This window comes from Bactrocera tryoni, chromosome 2, assembly GCF_016617805.1.
Source record: "Bactrocera tryoni isolate S06 chromosome 2, CSIRO_BtryS06_freeze2, whole genome shotgun sequence".
NCBI lineage: Eukaryota > Metazoa > Arthropoda > Insecta > Diptera > Tephritidae > Bactrocera > Bactrocera tryoni.
The window spans coordinates 69,177,858-69,203,185 of NC_052500.1; the positions used below are offsets into that span (position 1 = coordinate 69,177,858).

Here is a 25,328-nt window from a genome sequence, read left to right on the forward strand (position 1 = left end):
TTTTTACTTGCTAATTATCATTAAAAAAATTTTCAAGCGAATCTAACCACCAACTGGCATAAGTCTCAAAGATTTGCATATAAACTTTCACTAATACTAGTGATATCTTGATTTGCTACACTTTGAAGAATATCGTATCGAACAAACAACTGGTATAAGTCTCATAAACTGGTATAATAAAATATTATAAGTATTTTATAGCAATTTCGATTTAGCACAGTTTGGAGCGTAGCGAACAATCTACTGGTTTTGGTCCCCCATATTGCCAATTCACACAGTTATACACGAGTGGGCACGGTTATAGCACTGTAATGACTTTTCCACATACTCTTTCATCAATGCGTAACGTTTTTTCGTTTCATACCTTTGTGATATATAGATTTTCCACACTTTGAAAAATAATGAATCGAACAAACAACTGGTATAAATCTAGTAAAATGGTATAGCCGAATAGTGAAAAAATATTATTAGTATTTAAGAGCAAGATTGCGAATACATCGAACAGTGAACTGGTTTCAATTAAGTTTCGCAGATGGACATAATTAAACAGTGTTAGATGAGAAAAGGTGGTATAGCGTAGTAATGATATTTCCAAATATTCTCTCTCCAAATCATAGCTTTGCTGCTGTTCAGATATTTATTACGATATTTGTTACACCTTTTTACGACAACCCTTGAGGAATAGTGCATCGAACAAACAACTGGCATAAGTCTCATAGATTGGTATAATAAAACAGTGATGCACAAATTAGTGGTATTACACCATTAAATTTTTACACAGTCTATCTTCACATTTTGGTGCTTGTGATACCTTGATTCGCTAAATTTAGGAGAATAGCGTATCGAACAAACAACTAGCATAAGTCTCATGCATTGGTATAAACAAATATAGAAGCAGCAATCAACACCACTACTCTCTAAATGAAATCAATGTTTAATCTTGAAGTAGCTTTCAGATGTTTATGATGCCTTAACCGCTATTTATGGCTTTATAGATATAATGAATAAATTTCTTTGTATACGCAATAAGTTCTTGAATTTGTTGAGAAATTAGTGATGCCAAATCAGGAAAAGTAGTATAAGCTCTCAATATTCCAGCCAAAAATTGAATATTTGACACTACTGAAACAGATTCTATCTTGATTATTGAACTGGCAGCCCAAAAGATTGATTTTGACATTAACTATGGGAGATAAATTGGGATCGTGATGATAGAGGGATCCATTCAAATCCATACTCAAACATCTGGTAATAAAAATTAATGATACCCTAAACTTAGCTGAAGTCGGTCAAAACTCAAATAATTAATTTTCTTTAATTACCAAGGCTTAGTTTAAGATGGATAACGGGGTAAAACAGTCAACAGGAATACCACTCGGCGGTTTTGGTGCATCTACGTGAAGGAATTCGTCATAAAGGACAGGATTTGTGAGCAGAATATTCATTGTGTTTTCATCATGATAAAGCACCGTCATTTTTTAGCATGATTCTGACTGACTTTTTGGTCAAACACAAAACGAGAGTCGTCTCATAGTCACCATATTCGCCAGATTTGCTTACTTGTGATTTTTTTCTGTTTTCGTTACTGAAAATCGGTTTCGAGGAAAGCGGCATGAGTACATTGAAGACATCAAAACTCATTAACGAAAGGCCCTAAAAGCCACACTAGTCAAGGCTTATAGGAAGTGCATGGAAAACTGAATTTAGCCTTAGCATGGTCCAGGAGCCAATTTTTAAGGCAATAATAAAGTCAGTCAACCCTTCATGTCAATAAATACCACCGAATTATTGGTCTTAACTCGATCTAACTAAACAGAAACATGAAAATCATTTTAAATGTCATCTCTAAACAGTGTTAACTATGGAACTCCATAAAATCACCGCTGAGTTTGGTATGCAAGGTGGACTATGAGTTAAATAATTTATTGACCCGGAGATTCGCAATTATCTCTCAATCTGACAGAGTGATGAATTCCTAATAGAGGTTATACCAACTGAGATATACCTAATACTATGTATTACTGATGGCTCCGTTTTCTGCTTTGCTTGGAAGTACCTGCTGGTATCACAATTTACCAGTTTTATGGTCAATTGAGGACTTCTTAAATATTGTTTATCATACGACTTTGAACTTATGTACCCTATATTAAAGGTCTAGTAGCCTACAAGGGTTAAAAATATGGCATATTGCCATAAAAGTTATACAATTTTCGATAAAACTGTTAATAACGTCTTCAGTAACTCTTACATAAGTTATCTAGAAAATTTCTTATGATAGAAAATAAAAAAATTACAAAAACTAATAAAAAAAACCAGCTTCCTTTAAAAATCAACTGCTACTAGAATTACAAGCAACCAACTGAATCGAAAATTAAAGTCTCTCCCTCGAAAATATGCAACCTAACGCAGTGAAATACCACAAAATCGCATCTAAATGTAGATGCGAATTATGGGCACCACTCGACCAATATTGTAATCGGCAAAAGAGCCAATAAAAATTTCCAATTTTTTTTCGACTGCATACAAACTAGTAACGGAAATTTACTACAGCACCAACATATTATGGGAAAATGGGGAAATGTGTATGCATGTCATTGATGGATGCCACACATTGCTTGCCACAACTGCAGCAGCATTTGTAGGGCCTCGCTGCGACCCAACGTTTTTGATGCGTTGCAACTGTGTGAACTGTTTTTGAATTTTAATATTTATTTTTGCGGTTAAGTTCGAACGAAATGCAATCATGTACTTGCCACATTTTGTGGCGCATATGACAACTCAACCGCATCCACACGCATACACATATGTACTTGTGACATATAAACGTTCATACATACACATACACACACACAGACTGCTTGTGAGCACCACTGTTGTGGTTATGCAGTTATCTTATCGGTGTGTTGCACTCATTTCGTTATAACGGTACAATTTCGCCGACATAACACAAATTTCATATGCGCTATTGTTGTGTTTGCTGCCAGCAAATATGTGTAGACGCATCGTTACATTTGCCCAGCGCATCTGCTTTGGCTTTGGTACCCATTATAACAACAACAACACCCACTTTAGCTTTGTGGTTGCATTAATAATGAATGGTACGCATTCGATGTGGTCGAAGTGGGCCGGCTGGTGTGGCAAAGGCAGCGGGGGCTTGAATAGCGGTAAAAATAATTTCGACCTGCAATGTACAGCTAAAGCAATGGGATCCGCAGAGGTGTTGACAAAGTATTGTAGCATACGATTTCAACACAGTTTTTTTTGCAGTGGGCTCAAGTACCGTTTTGTTGACTGAGATGTTGCTGAATGGTTGGTAAGCTTTCGTGACAGGCTTCCGTACTTGTTTTGGATCAAACTGCCAGAAAACGGAAACTGAATAAATCCATATTCTAGAGTCCACATAGGCCCATGTTCTGCAGTCCTAATAGTAAGAGCTGAGTTTTGCAGAGAAAGAAGGACACTTTGCCGGTCCTGTCTTATCTGTCTTATTGCCTCTTTTATTTACCCGATTCAGTCATTCTTGGTTTGCAGAAACTCTTAATGTCTTAGCGATTTAGCGAAGTTTTCTTTTCCGAAAAATATACCAAGACTGACCTAAGTTCAAATTTAAGTCATATTTTAAAGTTTGTGTAAGAAGAATGAGAATTGCAGCGAATACTTTAATGATTTTCTTGCTTCTTCAAACCGCCACCGACGTCAGTTGGAAGTCTTCTGACAGATCAAGCAAATAAAAAGCTTTAGAAGGGGTTCGATGATATCCATGTGAAATCAGCTTCCAAATACTAGTAAGGCGTATTTTTGAATATTGAAGTTTCCAATTTCGATTCTTTAAGTGAGACATTCTAAGCGGTGACTTAAGTATAGCAAATCTGGATCTGCGGAAAAGCATATTGGTGATTAAAATATCTCGTACCAATAATTTTTGCAAGATTGTTATCGAGACCATAGATCTCTATCAAGTTTAAGCCCGCTTCGAAAATGTAACGGCTGAAATATTTTGGGCCAGTTTACAATAACATACCTAGAATTAGCTCAATGGTCCTTGTAGAAACCAAATTAGTTAAGCTTTAGGTATATAGTTACTTAACTACATTTTGACCGAATAAAATCGGCGGTCTATTTTTCTCACAAGGCCATGCTTCCAACGAATCCGGAAAATCTCTTAATTTTGTAGAAACCAAGTCAGCTAGAGACAGAGATCTACTACCATTTTTTCTGTGCTTCCTTGTCAATTACAATAAAAATAACTAGAATTAGAGACATAGAAAACCAAAAGTTGGAAAACTTTGGGTATATAGTACGATGGCGGCAAGATGAACCTTTTTGAGCTCAAGTAAACCTTATCAGACGCTAATTGTCAAAGTTGTATGGAGGTAGGTGAAGTGGACATATGCAGGCACTTTCTGTTACATTAAGCACCTTTTGCAAGAACCTCGGCACACATTTCGGCAGTCATATCTTTGACGAACCTGGTGAAATATCCGGAATTGACAAATTTTGGCACGCTCCAACCTTTTTTTGCGATTTTTAAGAGTGTTTTTAATCAATACTTAGTAGTATTTAGCTATCGTAACATAACGAGTCCGTATTCTTAGCCGTCAAAGTGCGATTCACTTATGGATCGACTTTTTAGACTAAATCTAACTTACAAAAGGATCGTAACGAGCCTCAGTAAACTATGGGTCTGTCAGTGCTAAAACAGATGGATAAATGAGAATGTTTACACAAGGAGTCGGTGTTCTGTTGTCCTTTTCCGTTCTAGCTCTGGATCTATGGCTTCTGGCGAGCTTAGCAAGTGTTGGTTAATCAAAAGTGGAAAGCAAGCTCTTAGCAAGGTTCATGTCGCCGCAACGATAGAAGTTCTAGCTGAACACTATCCTATTGGCTTTCATATTTTGAGGAAGATGCGATGAAAATATCTAGACTGGTTGTACTCCATTCTCTAGCTTTTGTCGGACTGCGGTTGATGAATCTCGGTTGTCATACCTTCTGTGAACCGGTCAGAGTAGCTGCAGTCGATATTGAGGACTTTAATAAAATAGTGGCAGGCTTAAGGCACTTGGTGTTATGCAACGGTATTTTTGATCCATAATTAGTAGTGTCGGATCTCAAAACGGATAGGGTAACTTAACTACAATTCCAAGTGGGATTACCCGTGCCACTTAATATCCGCTTGTTTACCTCACCAAACCTAAACTATCTCATATACGCCTCATCTGCTTAACCTTTAGTGAACTTTTCCGAGTGACCTTTGGTCGTTAGGCTATAGGGAAGGGCTAGAAGTTCATATGTAGAACCATCCATTAATATTAGTTGATCAACTTTCAATATGCCAGCAAGTGGGAAAGCAAGCACTGCAGAAAATCCAGTGCGTATGGCCAACAACAAAGGTCGGTCAGCATGATTATTAACCCTTTCATTACTAATTGAGTGTACATTTGATATGCCGAACATGTAATATCTATTATAGGTAACAGGCATGATTAGCAGACAACATTGGGAGGGGTCAGCAACCAACACACGCATCCATAGACATATACACATACGAAACACACGCATGTTAATAAGCAAATGGAAGGGAAAATAAACGACAAAATAATGAGCAAAATGCAAGTATCGAACGGCGCCCCAGTAAACGCATGATATACGTATGTACATACATCGAAACGCATGCGTACATACAAACACACATTTCAGCTGTGAAGCGCACACGTATCAATTAGCAGTCAATACCCCAGCCTGTGTGCCCCTCTCCAACTGCCCAAAGAACCCGCATCAGCATCATCAACAACTGACGTATTATCAACAACATTAATTTGCGCTGCATGCGGGTGTGGGCAGTGTAAGGGGGGTACGGGGTAGTGATAAAGCAGGAAGGCCTTTAATCCACCTTTTACTCGTTTAATGAAATGAAAATCTGTTTTCGGTTTGTACAGGGCGTGGCAGATAGACAAGATATGCTTTTCGACACATACACACACATACTATTTAAGTGTGCTTGTGTGTGTGTGCACTAAACTCAAGACATTGGCGAAGATAGCGAGTGATGGACAACAATGGCGGCAAAGCAATGGAGAAAAACTATCAGATTGCTTAGTAATTAATGGGCTGTTGTTGCAGTAAAGTGAAATCAACAGCAACAAAAACAACAAAACACAATAAGCAACAACAACAAAACTAGCTTTTTGCCAGAAAAAAACAACAACAAAAAAATTTACAACTGTCAGGAAAACAACAACAACAACAAAATGTTACAACAACAACACCAACATCTTACAACAACAACAAGAAAAAACAGCTACTATCAGGGGAAGAAACAACAACAATACCCGAAACGCTGCCGGCAAAATCACTAAAATAAAGTCAGACAAGCGAGTGAAATTGTGTAAGAAAAATGAAAATAAAAATGTGATAAGAAGCGAAAATGTAATTTCTATTGATGCTGCAACTGGCATGTCATTTATCATTCGCACTAATTGTGTGTCTGCCGTCGACGGCTGCAGGGTGAGCATATGTATACTCACAACAACATTTCAATAAAAATGAAATGAAGGAAAGAGCGGCGTTTGGAGTTGTGAAGAGTGTAAACATGGCGTTGATTTTAATCCGTATGACAGTAGCTATACAAAAAATATAATAGCAGCAACGCTGCTGACAAGTGCAATAACAAGAAAAAAAAATCACAACGACAACAACTAAGTATAGCATAGCGCAAAATGAGTCAGTAAGCGGAAAGGCTAAATTGTAGTATCATGATTTCAGATACAACCTTGAAGAGATGATAAAAAAATCCCGCAAACTGAGGGAACAGACTAAGAAATAAAACAAGATAAAGCGAAAAAGTGCAGGCGAAACTGAGAGTGTGCGGGTGAAAGAGAGCAGAAAAGTGATAGATAGTGTTGCCAAAAAATAAAACTGCGAAATAGCAGGATTTTTTCTAAAATACTGGATTCTTGAGCGAGATTGTTTAATTACTTTGCATGACAGCTATATGCTATAGTAGCCCGATCTTTCCCATTTCTTCGGAAATTATATTGTTGCTTTGGACAATAATTTATGGTTAATTTGGTGAAGTTACTTTGTCAAATAAAAAAGTTTTCCAAACAAGTGTTTGATTTTCAACGATCTGTTTGTATGACAGCTATATGCTATAGTAGCCCGATCTACACGAACTTATTGGAGATTGTAAAATTGGTTTGAGTAATAATCTATGCTAAGTTTTGTGAAGATAATTGGTCAGATAAAAGAGATTCCCATACAAGGAGTTATTTTTGCTCGCTCAGTTTGAATGGCAGCTGTATGCTGTAGTGGTTCGATCTAAACAATTTGTTCGCAGCTTAAAGCACTTTCTCAAGAAACATCCATACCAAATTTCGTAAAGATATCAAGTCAAATAAAAAAGTTTTACATACAAAGACTTGGTTTTGAGCGATCAATTTGTATGGTAGCTATATGCTTTAGTGATCCAATATTAGCGGTTTCGACAAATGAGCAACTGATTGGAGTAAAAAGGACGTGTACGAAATTTCTGAACAATATCTCGAAAACTGAGGGATTAGTTCGTGTATACAGGCAGGCGGAACTGGCTAAAGGACTCAGCTTGCTTTAATTACATTTGCTTTGAGAAAATGTTCAACATTTGATATTTTGAAAAAAACACTGATTAAAACTATGTTTTAAGAATACCGAAACACATCACTTGGTTTAGAAAATACTGCTGGTACTAAAAAATGACGTATTGAAGCGATGAAGCAAATGTACAAAAGGGGCGGAAATATACAAAAATCATAAAATCCCTTTAAAAGTAAGATTCAACGAGGTGCGTGATACATACTGACATAACTTCAGAACTTGAAAATGCTCTTTATGTGAATATTTATTGTTTTGGAAAAAAATGTAGTGATATTGCAGATTGTATTCACCAAGCCTGAGGGCTACTTGCAAGCAATAGATAATTCATACAAAAATGAAATTTTCAAGTACGCTTAGACCAACAAAAAAAAATTTACACATCTGGCAACACTGAAGAGACGTTAACAGTCTGTCTCAACGTGCAAAAAAAAATTAATCTTAGAGGTTCTAGATACAATCATATGTGTGTATGTACATCAGTAATTACAAATAGTTGGCCAAGTCAAGCCAAGTTGCTTCTAAATACCATTTATAAAGATATTTTTTGACATAAGGAGAAAGCTAAGTGAGACAATATTATTTATTTATTCAGGTGACGCATTAGTCACAAAGTAAACATAGACATTGCGAAGAAATTAACCGATGTTAAATACACATAGAAATTGAGTAGGAGCAGAGTACGAAAAAAAGCTTAGAGATACACAGTCAGCACAAGAATGTATAAGACACGGACATATTAGACACTTTTAACGGGTGATTCCCTTAGAGACACTTTTTTCAATAGCGTTTTTTTGACATCATGGGTGAGTCGCGTCAAGTAGTCATGTTGTTTTTGTTCAGTATTGTCTGGCATTTCATCATTGAAAGACTTACGCCTGAACAACGTTTACAAATCGTACAATTTTATTACGAAAATTCGCGTTCTGTATAGAATGAGTTTTGCGCGCTTCGCTCCAGTTAAGGTCACTATAATAGGCCTACTAATCGTACTTTTCGAAACACCATCAGGCATCTTGAAACCTAGCATTCATTATTGGATAATATTCGACCAAATAGAACACGTCCAGTACGCAGTGAAGAAAATATAGTAGCCGTAGCTGAGCGTGTACACGAAGACCGTGGAGAATCGCTTTGGCGCCATTTGCAGCAACTCGGACTGACGTATGGAAGCATTCAAATTCGACCTTCTGAAGTGTCCATCCTATGAGTTTTTCAAAAGTTCTAAGAAGATCTGTCGTTTTCGATAAAAATTTTGTTCAGCAATGAGGACCACTTCTGGTTCAATGCCTATGTAAACAAGAGAAATTACCCCAGTTTGGGACGAAGAGTAATCTGAAGAGATTCAAGAGCTGCCATTTCATACAGAAAAAACAACGTTTTGGTGTGGTTTATGGACCGATCGGTCCATATTTCTTAAAAAATGTTGCCGGTGAGAACGTAGCCGTCAACGGCGACTTAATAGCGATATTTATAACCGACTGTTTGCTGCCTGGAATTGAGGCTGGTGATCTCGGCGACATTTGGTTTCAACAAGACGGCGCCACTTCCCACAAATCGCATCAGTCAATGAATTTATTGAGAGAACACTTCGGTAAGCAGATAATTTCAAGTTTTGAGTCGGTGGATTGGTCACCAGAATTGTGTGATATTACACCGTCAGACTTTTTTTAGGAACTGTACCAATATGCTTCGTGTTGCTAGAAAAAAAATTTATATCGCCACCGAAGCTACCATCGATGAATCATTTCGAGTGTTTTTTTTTTTCAGTTTTAATTGTTAATTTCAAGTAGCCTGTGAACAAATAACTGTGTTTTACCTCACAAAATTTTGAGGGTTGCATGCAAGCATACACATCCATACACAGCTGTATTACCATGAATAATTTCCATTCATTTACCAAAACAAATTAAAATTATTAATGCTTTAGCAAATTGCATAGGGAATAGGGATGGAAATCACTTTATCAGGAAATTGTGTCGAATTAAGTAATTCATGTGCGGATAAATTCACCGATACTCTCGTTACCCTCGATAATGCACAATTGAACGGTACTTTCTTCAGAATGCCCATTTGGCAGCCCAAATGCACACTTATATATTATATGCATCTGCATATGTAATTCGAGAGAGAGTCTGTGGGAATCACAGGGTGAGTCGCCTGGCGAATACGCAGCGGAGAAGTAAGGCATTATTAATTTACAGAATATATTGGCAATTGTTATTTTCAATAAATGCACAAGTTTACACGCATAAATAAATGCAAGCGCTGGCATGAGTGTATGGGTGTGTTGTGAGTAGCAGATTCACAGCAGTGGAAATGCTAAGAGAGAGCGGAAGTTGCTGCGCTAACAAGCATTAGAAATGAGGTTGCCTAAATGAGCTTTAAAAAAGTAACTGTAAATTTTTTAAAGCAATATTTGATCTTTCAAAATCTGCTAATTATTTACTTAAGCCAATCTAATTCTTTGCACATATAGATATGGTGATTAGAAATTATTATAAAAATAATTATGAGCCTAAAGGTAGGCAACGAAAGGATTTTTCATGTTTTAGTATTAAATTATATCTTAAAAACCCGTTATTAATCGATTAAAAGCAAGCTATTGCCTTTTCTGTATGTTTGTATATAAGCTCATTAAAATGGATTTCTTCAGTATTATTTCAGAATAAGCCTAAATGTAGGCAACGAATTAGTGCTAAATATTATTTTTTAAAACAAATACTACTAAAAGATCACTCAAATATATATAATTCCCTACACATTTCGATTGTTGAATAACGAATTATGTTCAAAGTCAAAGTGCTAAGCCTAAATAAAGGCAAAAACTTTGTTTTAGACATTATGTACTATTTTATAATCCAAAAACTACTAATTATTCGTTTAAATAAACTCGTTTTCTGCTTTATTTATATATGTTCTACAATGAATCAAACTTACTCAACCATTATTTTACCCTCAGCCTATATGTAGGCAACATATTTTCATTATATATTAATTCATACTATTTTATAATGCAAATACTCCAAATTATTCAATTAGTAAATATATTTTCTTCCTTCTCTATATACGGTTGAAGGTTATTTAACCATTATTTTACGCTGAGCTTAAATGTAGGCAACGATTTAAAAATAAATATTATTTTGTAATCCAAATACTACAATTATTCAGCTACATACATATATTTGCTTCTTTCTTTATAAATGTTACAGATCTGATATGGTTTATTCAATCATGATTAAACACTGAGCCTAAATGCATGCAGCGAATTAGTATTGAATATTATTTCGAACTGTTTTATAATTCAAAGACTCCAAATTAGTTACTTATATAAATATATTTTCTTCAACAGTTATATATGTAAATATAATGTAAACATAATATAAAGCAATTAACATTATTTCATGCTGCGCACAAATGTAGGCAACGAGTTAATCTTTTGAATCAATTGTATTGCTTATCTTTAAAAGGCTGCTTGTTATTTACTTAAATCAAGTTATTGTCTTTCTTATTCCCATACAATCACATTAATTAACTATTATTTTACAATGAGCCTGAATGTAGGCAACGATAAAGTGTTATTATATGAGCCCGATAAGCCAAAATCAAAAATATATTGCAGATATTTAGGCAGATATGAAATAATCAAAGTAAACATGAAATTTCTATTGCAATGAAGCGATGGTCATAAAGGTCATGCCTGAGAGAATGCTAATGAAAGGCTTAGAAGGTTAAAAAGCTAAGGAAAACGCCAAAAAATGCCGACTGTGCTAATCTTTATCAAAGCCCTAGTTGATGTAAACACTAAAATCATCCAAAGATACTGCCGTTTGATATTTTGATTTGAAATGAATAGAGGTCCATTCCGATTGGATTGATTTGATGGTCTTTAAAATGACAAATACTTTTATGTTACGTTAGGTTAAAGGATCGATCCTAACAGGGGTCTCACTTGGACAACTTATTGCGCCGACCCGTTGTGCTACCTAGAACGCGAAAACTTAATTTGTGCCGATCACAAATTCGTTAAGGCGATCAATGTTAGTTTCGCCTATGTATCCTGGTTGGCCGCAGGTATGACTGTCGGGGAATTTCAAACTCAATCTTGCAAACGCTAGGTGAGGGAGGAGTAAGTGCTGGATGTTTCCACCTCAGATTTTTTCATGCAACTTCGACAATTGGCGCCCAACTGGAGCTATAGTCATATATTATCGATTCCTATTGGACACTATTCAGAAAGAACTCCTACAGTTGCGGCAAGATGAGCTTTAGTAGTAGATATTTTACGTTCTACCCTAGGCCAAAATAATCTCGCAGTCGCGTAGAGGCTGGTCGACGACCAACGCGTTATAAGCACATGGAGGTCCATGGGTCGAGTGCTAGAAAACACGACTACAATGGTGATCTGCCATTTTGCTATGATCACGCTCACAAACAAGTCTGATAAGTGAGGACAGAAACTTCTAGACTAACTTTGTGCGCACCGTTAGTGACCTCCTCGCTAATATTACCGCTCTGCTGTCGGATTGAATGCTACCCTTCCTCAAAGAAGCTACGCTTACGGAGCAGTAAGTCTACTACTGACTTAATAGCAGTCAATTCTGCCTGAAAATCACTACAGCTGTACAGGGGCATAAAGCTTATCTTGATGGAGGCTCCTTACAGAACACTCTCTCGACTATTGATCTGATCTAAGATTCAATCTAAGAATAGATCAGTTCAAGAAAAGACATGATATCATATTAAAAAGCCTACAAATAGGTTAGATGGAGCGCTTCTTACAAAAGGGTCCGACCCAAGCTTGGATTAGTTCAAGAAAAAGGATGATATCATATCAGAAAGGCTGCTTGATGGAGAGCTCTTTACAGAAGACTAACTCCTTAACAACGATTCTTGCTTCAATTTAAGAATGAATCAGTTCAAGTTACTGGGAGCTTCGAAAATTAAGTGAAGGTGTGCCAAAACCTCTTTTCCGTTGATATGCATGAGAGAACCAGTTTGGTTCTCGAATTTTCCGGAGAAACCGCTTTTTCTGCAGCCCTATGCAAAACAGCTGCATGAAAACCGCATTCAAAGGCAATATTACAACAATAACAATACAAAAACATTAACAAAGCAAGCAATCAAAACGAGTGGCCGAGTGAACGCAGCGGTTGATTGCAACAAAACGATTGAAAAATTGTATACAAGTATAATGCGCGCCGCAACGACTCGCCACTCACCCAACCCACTGGCATCTCCTCCAAGGGACGCTTATTATTATTATGTATGTACGTACATATATGCATGACGCGGTTACGCTTTAGAGATGCAGATACAACACATAGCGCACAAATGGTGTGGCATATCAAAGGCGCGCATCCGCAATGCCGCAACGAGGCAACAATAGCAACAATGCAATATAATCAAAGTTTGTTATTCCAGACGAGTATCGCAAATTAAGAAACATGACTATCTAAGTGGCTCACAGCTACATGCATACATACAAAAATCCAAGTATATGTGTATGAGTGTGTGTGTGTTTGCGTGGAAATTGGGAGAAAAAGTGACTAGCAGAGCGGAAGAAAAAAACTAACTAAGAATGGAAATAGAAATCGAAAACGCCAGCAATAGTGGATAAAGAACACAATGAAAGCCAGAACGCACATACACACATGCACACAGTACATCGTACATTTGGTATGTATGTAAGCATGGTGATGGTGGTGTGGGAAAAAAGCAAATCATTACAATGCATTGAAATGGAAGTTAAAGTACTTTTGCGGCATGTGCGCGCTGTAAAGGGGCAGGCAACAATTGTGCAATGAGTGGTATCAGCAATCAAGCGTACAAATCACTGCCGTTGCAGGAAACGCGCAAGCAATTGGATTTTAGCAATATATGAAAATTGCTCTTCAGTGTATAGCGGCGGCAGCGAGATCGCTGATAGAGAATTATTGTGTGTGTGTATATGTAAATATATTAGTTATATATGTACGTGGAGAAGTTAATAAAATTCGTGTTTAATGCGTTGTAAGCCAAAATATATCATAAAAATACAAGATAGCTGGAGATAAATTGAGAAGCGTTGCAAATATATTAATATACATATGTATATCTTTCTTGACTTATGGAGATTTCCAAAATTTTTTGAAACTGATTTTTCTTTATACAAAAAAAAAAAATATATATATATATTAAAGGTCGACATATATATACACACATATGTATATGTACATATGTATATATATTTTTTATGAAATTTTTTCTACAAATATGTCTATATTAAGGTGAGCTTGACTATCGAACACATGAACCAATTAGAGAAAAAATACTCCTGCAAGAAAAATTCCATTACATGAATTGAAAACAAGAAAAACGTGAACTTTAACTTCTCCAATACTTTTTGCCCTGCGGAGATACTTTCTTGTAGTATAAATGTGTCTTTATCTTGATTTTGATCGCCCGCTATATGGAGGATGGAGTCATGTGAAAAAGTTCACGAAAGGGAAGAATGTTCTCTGATTCTATAAAATATGGCTCAAGCAGCTCACGGCTTCCGGCCTTAGGCCAAGTATCCTTTGGGTAGCTAAAAAACACCAGAAATTTCCGGTCCAGTCCGGTAGGTGTCGCTACCGCTGGATGGTGTTCTCGTTAGATTAAAAGCTGACCTCACCGCCGTACAAGTAATGCGATGGACGTGACAAAAGCTGAGACGAGCGCATGGCTTCTTGTGGCATTTACTACAGTGGACATATAAAGTAGAGCAAATTCGGCATGGGATTCATGGTGGAAGAGAGACTCCGTCGCAGAGTCCTGGCATTCACCCCCGTAGATGAACGTCCAGCCACAAACCGCATCAAAGCGAAGTTATTCAATATATCGCTCATTTGGGTCCACATCACGACGGAAGAGAAGGACGATTTGCTCAAAAATGTTTTCTATGAGCGCCTATGAGCCTATGAGAGTTGCCAACGCCACGATGTCAAAATCGTGCTTGTCGACTTTAACGCCATGGAAGAGCAAAGAAGTTATTTTTGGCACAACAGTCGGTAAATACAGTCTCCACGAGCAAACATCCTCAAATAGGTCGAGGCTGATCGACTTCGCCGGGGACCGAAATATGGTTATCTGTAGTACTAGATTCCTGCATAAAAAAATTCATCAAGCTAACCTGACTGCCTCCAGATCGGAATGCCACCAACCAGATCGTTTATGTTGCGATAGATGTAAGTTAAGATAAGTGTTATAGGTCTGTGTAAGCTCGGAGCTCTTAGCATTGACTTAACAAACAAAAGAAAGTTTCAATGTTGAGAAGCCGCATTCACAGCAGACAGCCGAACAAAAAAAAGTAAAAGAACAGCTGGTACGATGTGGAGTTCCATGTCGCAGTAGAGAGAAAATATGCTGCCTATCTCGCAACGTTACAAGCCACCACAACACGTGCGGGATAGATACCGAGAGTTAAATAGAAAAGCGACAGGAATTGTCGGCCGATCTATTCAAACATGGCAGAGAAGAACTGATAAGGAGCACGCATCAGCTTCTTTGTAGAATATGGTCGGAGGACGGAGATAGGAACTACATATATGTTCAGTTTGTATGGAATATGCTATAGTAATCCGATCTGAACATATTGGAGATTATATTATTACCTTAAGCAGTAATCTATGTCAAATTTCGTGAAGATACCACGTAAATAGCGAAAGTTTTCCATACAAGCCCTTGATTTTGATCATTAAGTTTGTATGGCAGCTATATGCTATAGTTAACCGATCTGAACAATCTCTTCAGAGATGACATTGTTGCCTTAGAAAATATACCAAATTTCGTGAATATGTATTGTCAAATGTGAAAGTTTTCCATACAAGAACTTGATTCCAATCGTTCAGTTTGCATGGAAGCTATATGTTATAGTGGTCCGATATCGGCAGTTCCGACAAAGGAGCAGCTTCTTGAGGAGAAAATAACGTTTGCAAAATTTCAAAACGATATCTTAAAAACTGAGGGACTAGTTCGTATAAATACAGACAGCGTGACGGACAGACGGACCGTCAGACAGACAGACGGACATGGCTAAATCGACTCAGCTCAACATACTGATCATTTATATATAGACTTTTTAGAGTCTCCAACGCTTCCTTCTGGCTGTTACAAACTTCGTGGCGAACTTAGTATACCCTGTTCAGGGTACAATTAAAGTGGCAGGTTTGATCTTCATCATTGGCGTGGACAACGCCTACAACACCATAGCCGAGTTTTGATCAAATTTTCTTATAAAGACAATAAGTACTACTAAGTTATATCCAAATATTTGTTCATTACTTACAATTTTTTGCAGCTTTTGGACTTAACACGGTACACTATATTCTTAGAAAGCTTTGATTGCTTCACTTACCTGTAAAACAGAGAAAAAATTACGATTAGTACGTCAATTAAATTTTAGTTATGAGAAAAAGGTTTACACTAAGAGAGAAAATAGAGTAGTTATAATATAGAATATATAGCAATACAGTAATAATATATACAATACAATAATATGAGAACAATATATCTTAGTCTCAAGTTCATTTACAGCGTCGAAGTATCCGAATTATAACCTGATTTGGTTCGACCAAACTCAAGCCAATTTGTGGTATTATGCATTTTGTTAAAATGACAACAATTACATAAAAGAAAGTGGTGTAAATTTCAAAATATTTATAAATGGTCTAATTTTTTGTAGATGTCAGTTGTTAAACTTACTTAATAACCAAGGACCAACCTCAGGTGGTTGTATACCATGATCTTGCAACCGATAATCAGGTGTGGTGCGGTGGCATTGGTCTCAAAAGCATCGCAGACTTCGGTAGGGCTCCAATTATCGAAGCTGCAACGACTTACATGCATCTGCATGTTGAATGCCAAGCTTGAAGTTATGGTTGAGCTCACACCACTTCACCTAGTAATCGGTCAGGTAGCCAAACGCACACTGATTCAAATGACAGCAGAAGAGTTTGACAGATATAAGGTAATCTCATCCCAGCGGATGAACGACTTAAGTGACGTAATGTCATTGGCCCTTTTCCCATTGGACAGCATTACCAAAATTGTAAACTTCACCAAGAAGTTCAAAATTACACTTAGCAGTAAGGATTAATTGAATGATTCCACTTGGGAGGTACTGCTTATATATATTTTCCTGTAGTTCCTAGGTGGAACATAGGACCTCAAGGGAAGGTATAATCAAGTGGTTCGAAAACGTCGAAGGGAATTGGAGCAGGAGTCACATGACCACTTACCAAACTCTCCATATCTATGGGAAGTTCTCCGAACATTTTTTAAGCAGAAGTATTTTTTTACCATAAGTCTGTTCATAGAGATAAACCGCAGGACAAAAGCCCTTGAATACTTGGATGACTAGGAAGAGGGCACAATAGACCTTAGGTTACGGTGCAATCCTGATTTATTTTTCTTGGCTTCTCTTTCTCAATACCAGTCATTATATTGTTAAGATAAGATTGAGCATTTTACGCAAAATTAGTAATAAATTTACTGACATTAATTGGTTGAGAATTGGTATTGAGCCGAGGAAAACATTAAAAAATGTGATTTTTTTATTTCGTCCAAAAGAGAATTGGAAAAATCCATACAAGGACTTAATTTATGTAGTTCAGCTTGTTTTGTAGCAATATGCTATAGTGATCCGATCTGAACAATATCTTGGGAGAGTACAGGGTTGTCAAGCAAAATAATCCATGCCAAGCATGGTGACGATAGGTTGCCAAATAAAAAGATCTCCATACAAGGGCTTGAATTTTATCACTTTGATGGTATGGCAGCTATATGCTATAGTAGCTCGATCTAAAGAAAATGTTCGCAAATTGTAGCACTGCCTTGGAAAATAAACCACTCTAAATTTCATGACGATATCTGGTCGATTAAAAAAGTTTTGCATACAAGGACTTCATTTTTTATCGTTCAGTTCGTATGCCAGCTATATGTTATAGTGTTCCGATTTCAACAACTGAGCAAATACTTTCAAAATTTCAATTTTAAAAACTTCGCGGCAAACTTAATATACGCTGTTCAGGGTATAAACGCATGAAGCTGCTACTCACGGCAGTTACCCACTTGAAGCGCAACAAACAAAAAAGTCGACACAAAAGTTTGCAAAGAAATTTATATTAATGTAAAACGGAAAAAGTAAATAAATAACAAAAACATAATTTAATGCAACAACAACAACACTAAGTGGCGCAGCATCGGTTTGAATGGCTGTAACGCGAAGCGGTAGCGGACATTTGTTACGAATTGTGCGGCGGCGGCAAACTTATAATGGGCAACACTTGCTACAAGCTCACGCAAGCTTTCTTCACGCTACCCCCAATATCCATGAATTTGTTATGCCACACTATTTGCCTTGCAACCGAAAACGTAACAGCTGTCGCCAGTTGGCGCTGCAAGCGCACAGACGATTGGTTACTCAAATAACCCCGCGAGTTGCAGGAAGCTAGATACATACTACAAGGGCATGTACATATGTACGTATGTAGGTGCGTGTGCCCCATGTGGCAAGTGCGTAAATGTCAGCGCACGTATGTGAGTCAAGCGCGTAGGCGGCATCATCGCCATAAACACGCAGCTAACAACGCTTGTGGGCACAAAATAGGGGAAAAAAATCATGGCTGCCGCACTTGGTGGCAGCTGGGGCCGGCCAAAGCCGCGCGTTGCCAAGATTGCCGCGGACCAAAAGTCATTTTTCTTTTTCAATCACTTTTGCTGCCCTTTTTATTATTTTTATTTCTTGCTACTTTGCTTTCGTTTGCTTTGCTGTTGTTATTGTTGTTGTTGTTGTGGCTCTCTACTTGCTGTGTGTGTTGCTGTGTATTACTTAGGTAAGTCGTGCGCCGTTTATGTGGCCGTTGTTTACGCCGAATCTTATTGCTTTTGTATGCGGCTCTATTGTTGTTGTTGCTGTTGTTGCTATTATTATTATTATTGGTGGCAGCATTGTTGCTGTTGCCCTTAAGTGTTATTGCGGGCAATTTGAAACTTTCAATTGAGAAACAACATTTGCCGTCTGTCGGCGTCTTTCGCCCACCAACACACACGCACGCGTAGAGACATACACACACCTATACAAGCATATACTCACACAACCTCAAGCTCCACCTCACCTACTCGCCTACTCGCGCTCTTAATGTAGCAATAACTTTCACATCACATTGGTTATGCTTGCGGCATGCGGCATGTGGCATGTGGCAAGTGGTGGCATGTGGCATATAGCATGCAAGCAAAACACTTTCATATATTTATCCGCCAATTGTAACGGAAATCGAAATACGATGCACCATACGCGCTGCCGACGCCTTGACTCTTGAGATACGCGGCTTGCCGCGCTCGGTCGCCCCTGCGCTGCGCGTCACGCGTATTGAAAACAGCTTTATGTATTTTTATTTCACTTCTGCGCTATTGAAATACATTGTACGCATTATTGCTTACGGTTTGTGCATGTATCGAGCAACAGCAGCAGCAACAACAACACCAAACAATTTTGTTTTCACAAAATACACCCAAAACAAATAAAATTATCCTGCAACATACATAAATTTTTGTTGCCTCTCAAACTGTAGTTTGGCGCTGGCGTAACGGTGCCGGCATTGTGCCATAAAAGTCATTCTTTATTGACTTGTTTTTTGCACGAGCGAAAATGTTGTACATTAAGGATATTTATTTGCAGCAACTTCGTGTGGCAGGCAAGGTGTTTTGACATTCTTTAGCGGCTACAATGAGGACTTTTATGACTGTATTTCCAGTGTCGAAATGAAATAGGTAAACAGTAAATAAATAGCGATAAAGTCGAGCGGGATTTCGCTTTATGGGAAACCAATACAAAATACTTGAAAACATATTGAAATAACCGTAAAGAGATATCAAACCGAAATCAAGTTTTTATTTATGGTGAAACTGCAAGAATTAATCTTTAAATCTAAATAAGAACAACTTTGATAATTTTGAAGAAAAAATACACCGTCGATGTGTCGAACGTTAACTTAATAAAGACGATAAGCTTAAATAAATCGTCAATATCCCGAAACCACTACATAAATATGCTTTGAAAATTAATTTAAGTTCAGAAATAGTATTAAATGCCAAAATTATAAATAGCTATTGAGCAATTCAACACAATCCCGAAATTATTTCGGTATTCCGAACAATTTTTGCAAGATTTATTAGCAAAAATTATTTAGCAGTTGAATAATTCAATAATAAAACATAATCCCGAAAATATTTCGGGATCCCGAAATGTATTTTTTTAGTTTCACTAACCGAAAATTTTAAATTTTAATTTAAAAATTTAATTATATAGTATGAAATGTTAAAGTTGTAAACGAAAGTTTGGTAATACAACACAATTCCGAAAATATTTCGGGATACGAATAATTTTTTGCGATTATATTAAACTAAATTTAGTGAAACTGACTTAAAATTAATTAATATTCATAAAAAGTAAAACAAATTCAGACTATAAATAATAGTGGAATAATAACAGACAATGTCAAAATAATTTGTGGATCCCGAAAATTTTTTAGCGATTTTAGTAAGCAAAAGTTGTTTAAAAATTATTCTAACTGCATAAATAGTATGAAATGTTAAAAATCGGAAGTATAGTTCAATAAAACAACATAATCCCGAAATTTTTTCGGGATCCCGTTAGATACACTAGATTAGTTTTTGGCGGCTTTGGGCTGAAGTTAAGCATTTTGAATTCAAAATTAAAAAAAAACTAAATTGCGAATAGTCCTGAAAGAATACCGAACTGCAACTTCAAAATTCGAAACTTTCCTGATCGTCTTATACTTTTATATACCAAGTATTCAACTTCAAAAAAGTTAAGACATTCGAAAATTGCAAGAGAATTTTTCGATATAAGTATAGGGAATCAGTTTTCAAACCCTCGAGTACTGAATATAGTCTATTTGAAGACATCAAAAATATCGAACTGAGGATAACGGTTTATTATTTACGTAGAACCAGATTCAAACATGAGCCCACGGTTCCAATGGATAAACATTTGGTTCAGACTATTAGAAATAATAGAAAAGGTATATCTCTAGGAACCCTTCGTACCTTAAACTTGCAACTAAATTTTATTAAAACATTCAGATCCAACTATATAAGTATGTATATGAATATCTTTTGAAAGAAATATAGGAAGAGAACTCTTTTCAGCACTTGAGAGCCCTTTCTCTTCGGAACAAGAAGTTCAGTGGCTCGAATAAAGATAAATTAAAACCGGCTTGGTTTTCAAAGAAATTATCGGAAGCGAAATATTGCTCACTCTCTCTAGCACATGAAAAGCTTTCTCTCTCTCTCTCCTGAAGAAGAAAGATGAATGGGTCGAAAAAAGTTGAATTGTTTCAAGTGAAGGTTGGATAAGAAATGTGAAATGTGAGTCGAATAAAAGTTGAATTGTTTCAAGTGAAGGTTGAATAAGAAATGTGAGATTTTATTGCCACACATACTGAGCTTAATATGAAGATAAATATTATTGGAAACCTGAAGCTGTAGGAAAGTCTGTTTTAAACAAAGTTATCGAAGGTAAGATAAGCGGTTCTGAAACATTTATGTACTTGAAAGAAAGAACAGAGTTACAACGAGACAAAATGACTTATTCTTATATCAAAAGATAATCCTACTTCAGATTACTAGTTGGATAGAAATTTCTGTACACTCTAAGGCAAATAAAAAAGGATTGAGTAAATCTCACAAAGAAGAAAGGTTCGTCTTTTATCAAGGTAACCATGATTGATTTATTTATGAGAAGTTAGTGCAAAAATTGTATTATCTACCATACAAGACACTTATATGAAGTATAGTAATATAAGTATCTTTACGCATCTTACTTAGTATCAAGAAAATAGTTTTGTAATACCTAAATGCTTAAGAAAAAACGTTCTCTAACTATCTAACCTCCATTTTTAATTAAAAAACTTCCCTACTTCTTCGATCAAGACTGGAAAGTTTAGCGAGAAAACTGCCTGCAACCACTCAAACGAAAATTCCAAAGCTTTACTTTATTAAAAAAATATGCCTGACTATGTGCAGTTATGCGACCTTCAAAACTCAGCGAGTGCTTAAACGATGTTTATTCCATTGACATGTTATAAATACATCTGCATATCTACCTTGCTTTCATTTCGTGTCCCTAGAGCACTTACGCTAAGGTGGTTTATTAAAAGTCACCCTTCATCAAACTAAGTTAGCGTTAAGTTAAAAATATTTGATGCCACAATTATGCAACGGCGCCACTTTCACGTGTATACCATAGTAATTCCTGGCATTCGTTGTATGCCGCCGTGCTGAAGAATTCATTGTGCGTCTTAATATAAATCCAGATTTATTACATAGTCATAATCTTATATTTTATCGCCTCGTGACTTCACTACTTCACTTTGTCATTGAGTTGCTTTCACCGAACAAGCGCTTGTTGCAATTGCTTAAGCATGCAGATGTGCTTATTATATTTGTATATTTAAACGCGGTTACAATGTGTTGCAAATGGTATTATCAAATAGTTCGCTTGAAAGTTTATTATAGTTAGAAACCAAAATCGAGTTTGATTTACTTGCGGTATATATATGTAGCATAAGGTGCATTGGATAGTATTATATTTCGATGTATACCGATTGTTGGTTCCACTTTGAAGCCGCCTTTTTTGGAACTGGATGCACTTTTCGAACTCAAAATTGGATGAATTACATATCCTGCTAAAGCTTCAATATCACAGAATTCCTTGCAATGTAAGAGTTGAAATATTTTCTAAAGAAAGTTTCGAATATTAGTACCATGCGCCTAGATTTTAACGTGACAAAAACGTGAAATTTCGAAACATTTTATGAGGTTATTGCCGATAAACTTATCATGTTCTAATAAAGATATAATCTATAAACATATTTCTGGGAAATAAAATCAAATCCCGAAAATAAAAACAGAAAAAGAGAACAGATCCAGACACAGATCACACACAGATCGTTAGTAAACCTTAACAAGAAGTTACAAACAGGAAATGAAGACACTTTGGAAAGAATAATCCTAAAGGAATAGAAATATGGAACAGAAAGGTTCTCAGTGTGATAAAATATTCCAAAGACTTTTAATAATAGCCTCGAGATTGCTCTAGACCATATAGGTTACATCTATAGATGAAGTTAAGCCGACAGTTTTAATACGTGGAGTGGACTTCTAGAGAAAAATATTGATTCTATTTATTGTATGACAAAAAAACAATGTCAAATTTGATTCACCTGGATTGTTTTGATTGTTGGTTCTTTTCAAGCTTCTTGTGAGTTTGCAGCTTATGGGGTCCCTAACAGATTTAAAGTATTGTGAAGTCGGCGAACCGAAACTTATATTATTTATTATATTATTTCTTGTCTTTAAATATTTTTTGATATTATATTCGTCCTCGATATTTTGGAGTTGCAGTCTTTTAGTTGAACTTTTATAGCTGGATCTAGTTAACATATTCTTTTGAAGACAGTCCAGGTCAAATTTGTTTCAGCGGGATGGTGTGTATTCTTAAAACTTGTTGTCTAGGGTCTCTAATAGATTTAAGAAGTCGGCGATCCGAAACTTATATAATCATTGGATTTTATATATACTTTGCTGTTATATTCTCCAACGATATCTTGAAATTGGCCTCTTTTAATTGGATTTTCTTAGCATGACTCTTATTTTTGGATCTTTTGTTGATCTATGTATATTTTCGCTAGCGAAGCTTCTCGTTTGGTTTTTTTTTTTTTGAAAAAAACAAGCAATTGTAACTTCCTCAAAAAAATTTATATTAGTCGGTACCGTACGATTACTTATAATATTCGGTATCTTCCGCATTTGAACTTCCCCTACTTTACTATACTATTTGTATATATTTCGGTTTACCTTGAATGCCTGCGGGTATTACCTGCTGGCACGTCAACCTGATGACGTCAGTGTGGCAGTTGCATTTGCATATGCAGCTGTGCTTGTTGTTGTTGGAATGTGGTGGCATCCACGACTTGTGCACTGCCAAAGTCGGGTTAGCGTAGTCTTAACTTAATTTTAACTTTAATGCTGAAAAGTGGCATGCAAGTGTGCAGATATACAAGCATATTTTTTCTTACATTTTTGTGGAATTTTTCGCTTTTTCTCGACTTTTCACCCCACACTTTTTTCGCTTTGTACTCTATTTTGCTTTAGTTTCTGCCACCTAGGCGATGCATTTACAAAACTTTAGCGCGCACATTTGCTTATCTAAATCGCAAGGGCGACAAACGCACACACACACAATTACATAGAGGCAAAGCTGACGAGTTGAGCTGGTGAAAAGCCTGCAGCTGAGGTAAGGCGGAGCTGCGTGCAACCGCTTGAGCGACTGTTGGCTGCGTTGGGTATGCATGTGCATGTATGAATACAGTAATTTATACCCTGACGATAGTTTATTGAGTTTTCCACGATGTTTGTAACAGTCTTCAAGACAAGTCGGAGATTTTATAAAATATATGTATATGCTCAGCTGGAAGAGCTAAGGCGATGTATCTCACAATGTCTATTTGTATATACACGAACTTGTCCCTCAGTTTTTGAGATATCAACCTAAAATTTCACACACTTTCTTTTCTCTCTAAGAAGCTGCTGCTCAGTCGAAACAGCCGATATCGGACCACTATACCGTATAGTTGCCATACAAACTGACCCATAAAAATAAAGTCTTGGTAAGGAAAACTTTTTTATTTTTCGAGATATTTTAATAAAAATTAAGCAGAATTATTTTCCAAAGCAACGCTACAATCTCTGATGAAATTACTCGGATCATACCACTATACCATATAGCTGCCATACAAACTGACCCATCAAAATAAAGTCCCTGTGTGGACAACTTTTTTATTTGAGAAGATATCTTCATGGAATTTGGCGTGGATTATTACTTGAGACAACGGTACATTTTTCGAAGAAATTTTTCAGATCGGACCACTTTAGCGTATAGTTGCCATACAAACTGACTCATCAAAATAAAGTTCTAGTATGAAAAACTTTTTTATTTTACGAGATATTTTTACGAAATTTACCACGGATTATTATCCAAGGCAACGCTACAATCTGTGAAGAAATTATTCGAATCCGATTACTATAACATATAGCTGCCATACAAACTGCCTAATCAACATTAAGTTCTTGTATGGAGATTTCGCTATTTGTGAAGGGCATTCTATACACCTATACAACTATACACCTATATATACATATATATTTGTGCAGTTATAGATTTGTAGCAAGCAGTTTGCATTTCTCAGGTTGCATGTTGCAAGCGATTTTATATTGCACAATATTTTTCCGCCCAAGTGTTGGTCAAGTATAAGAAGCTGAAAAGGTAGCAGTAGTTGTCAGCTTTTGCAAACTTGCCGCCACTCGGGTGCAAGTTATTAGCTAGAGCAACAGCAAGTGCATGCTTGTAGTTATTGTTGTAGGTACCTGCAACCCTGGGGACAGCTGGGCTTCAGGTTTAATTTAGAATTTGAAAATTCATTGCAGCGTATTTATGAAGCGATAAATCTGCGCAAGCACATACACACGCACATGTGACTTAGGCAACAGCTGTTGACAATTGCTTATTTGCTCAAAAGCAGCGCCAGTGGTGCGCACTTATCCATACACAAGACTTGTATGTATGCGTATGTGTATTGGAGAGTACCATGTGG

At 36.6% G+C, this 25,328-nt stretch overlaps 1 protein-coding gene across 2 annotated transcripts in view; it reads right to left on the reverse strand.

The window, feature by feature from the left end:
- Positions 1-25,328, reverse strand: part of LOC120768110 (semaphorin-1A) — a 490,487-nt gene that overhangs the window by 250,946 nt on the left and 214,213 nt on the right. The window lies entirely within an intron of this gene.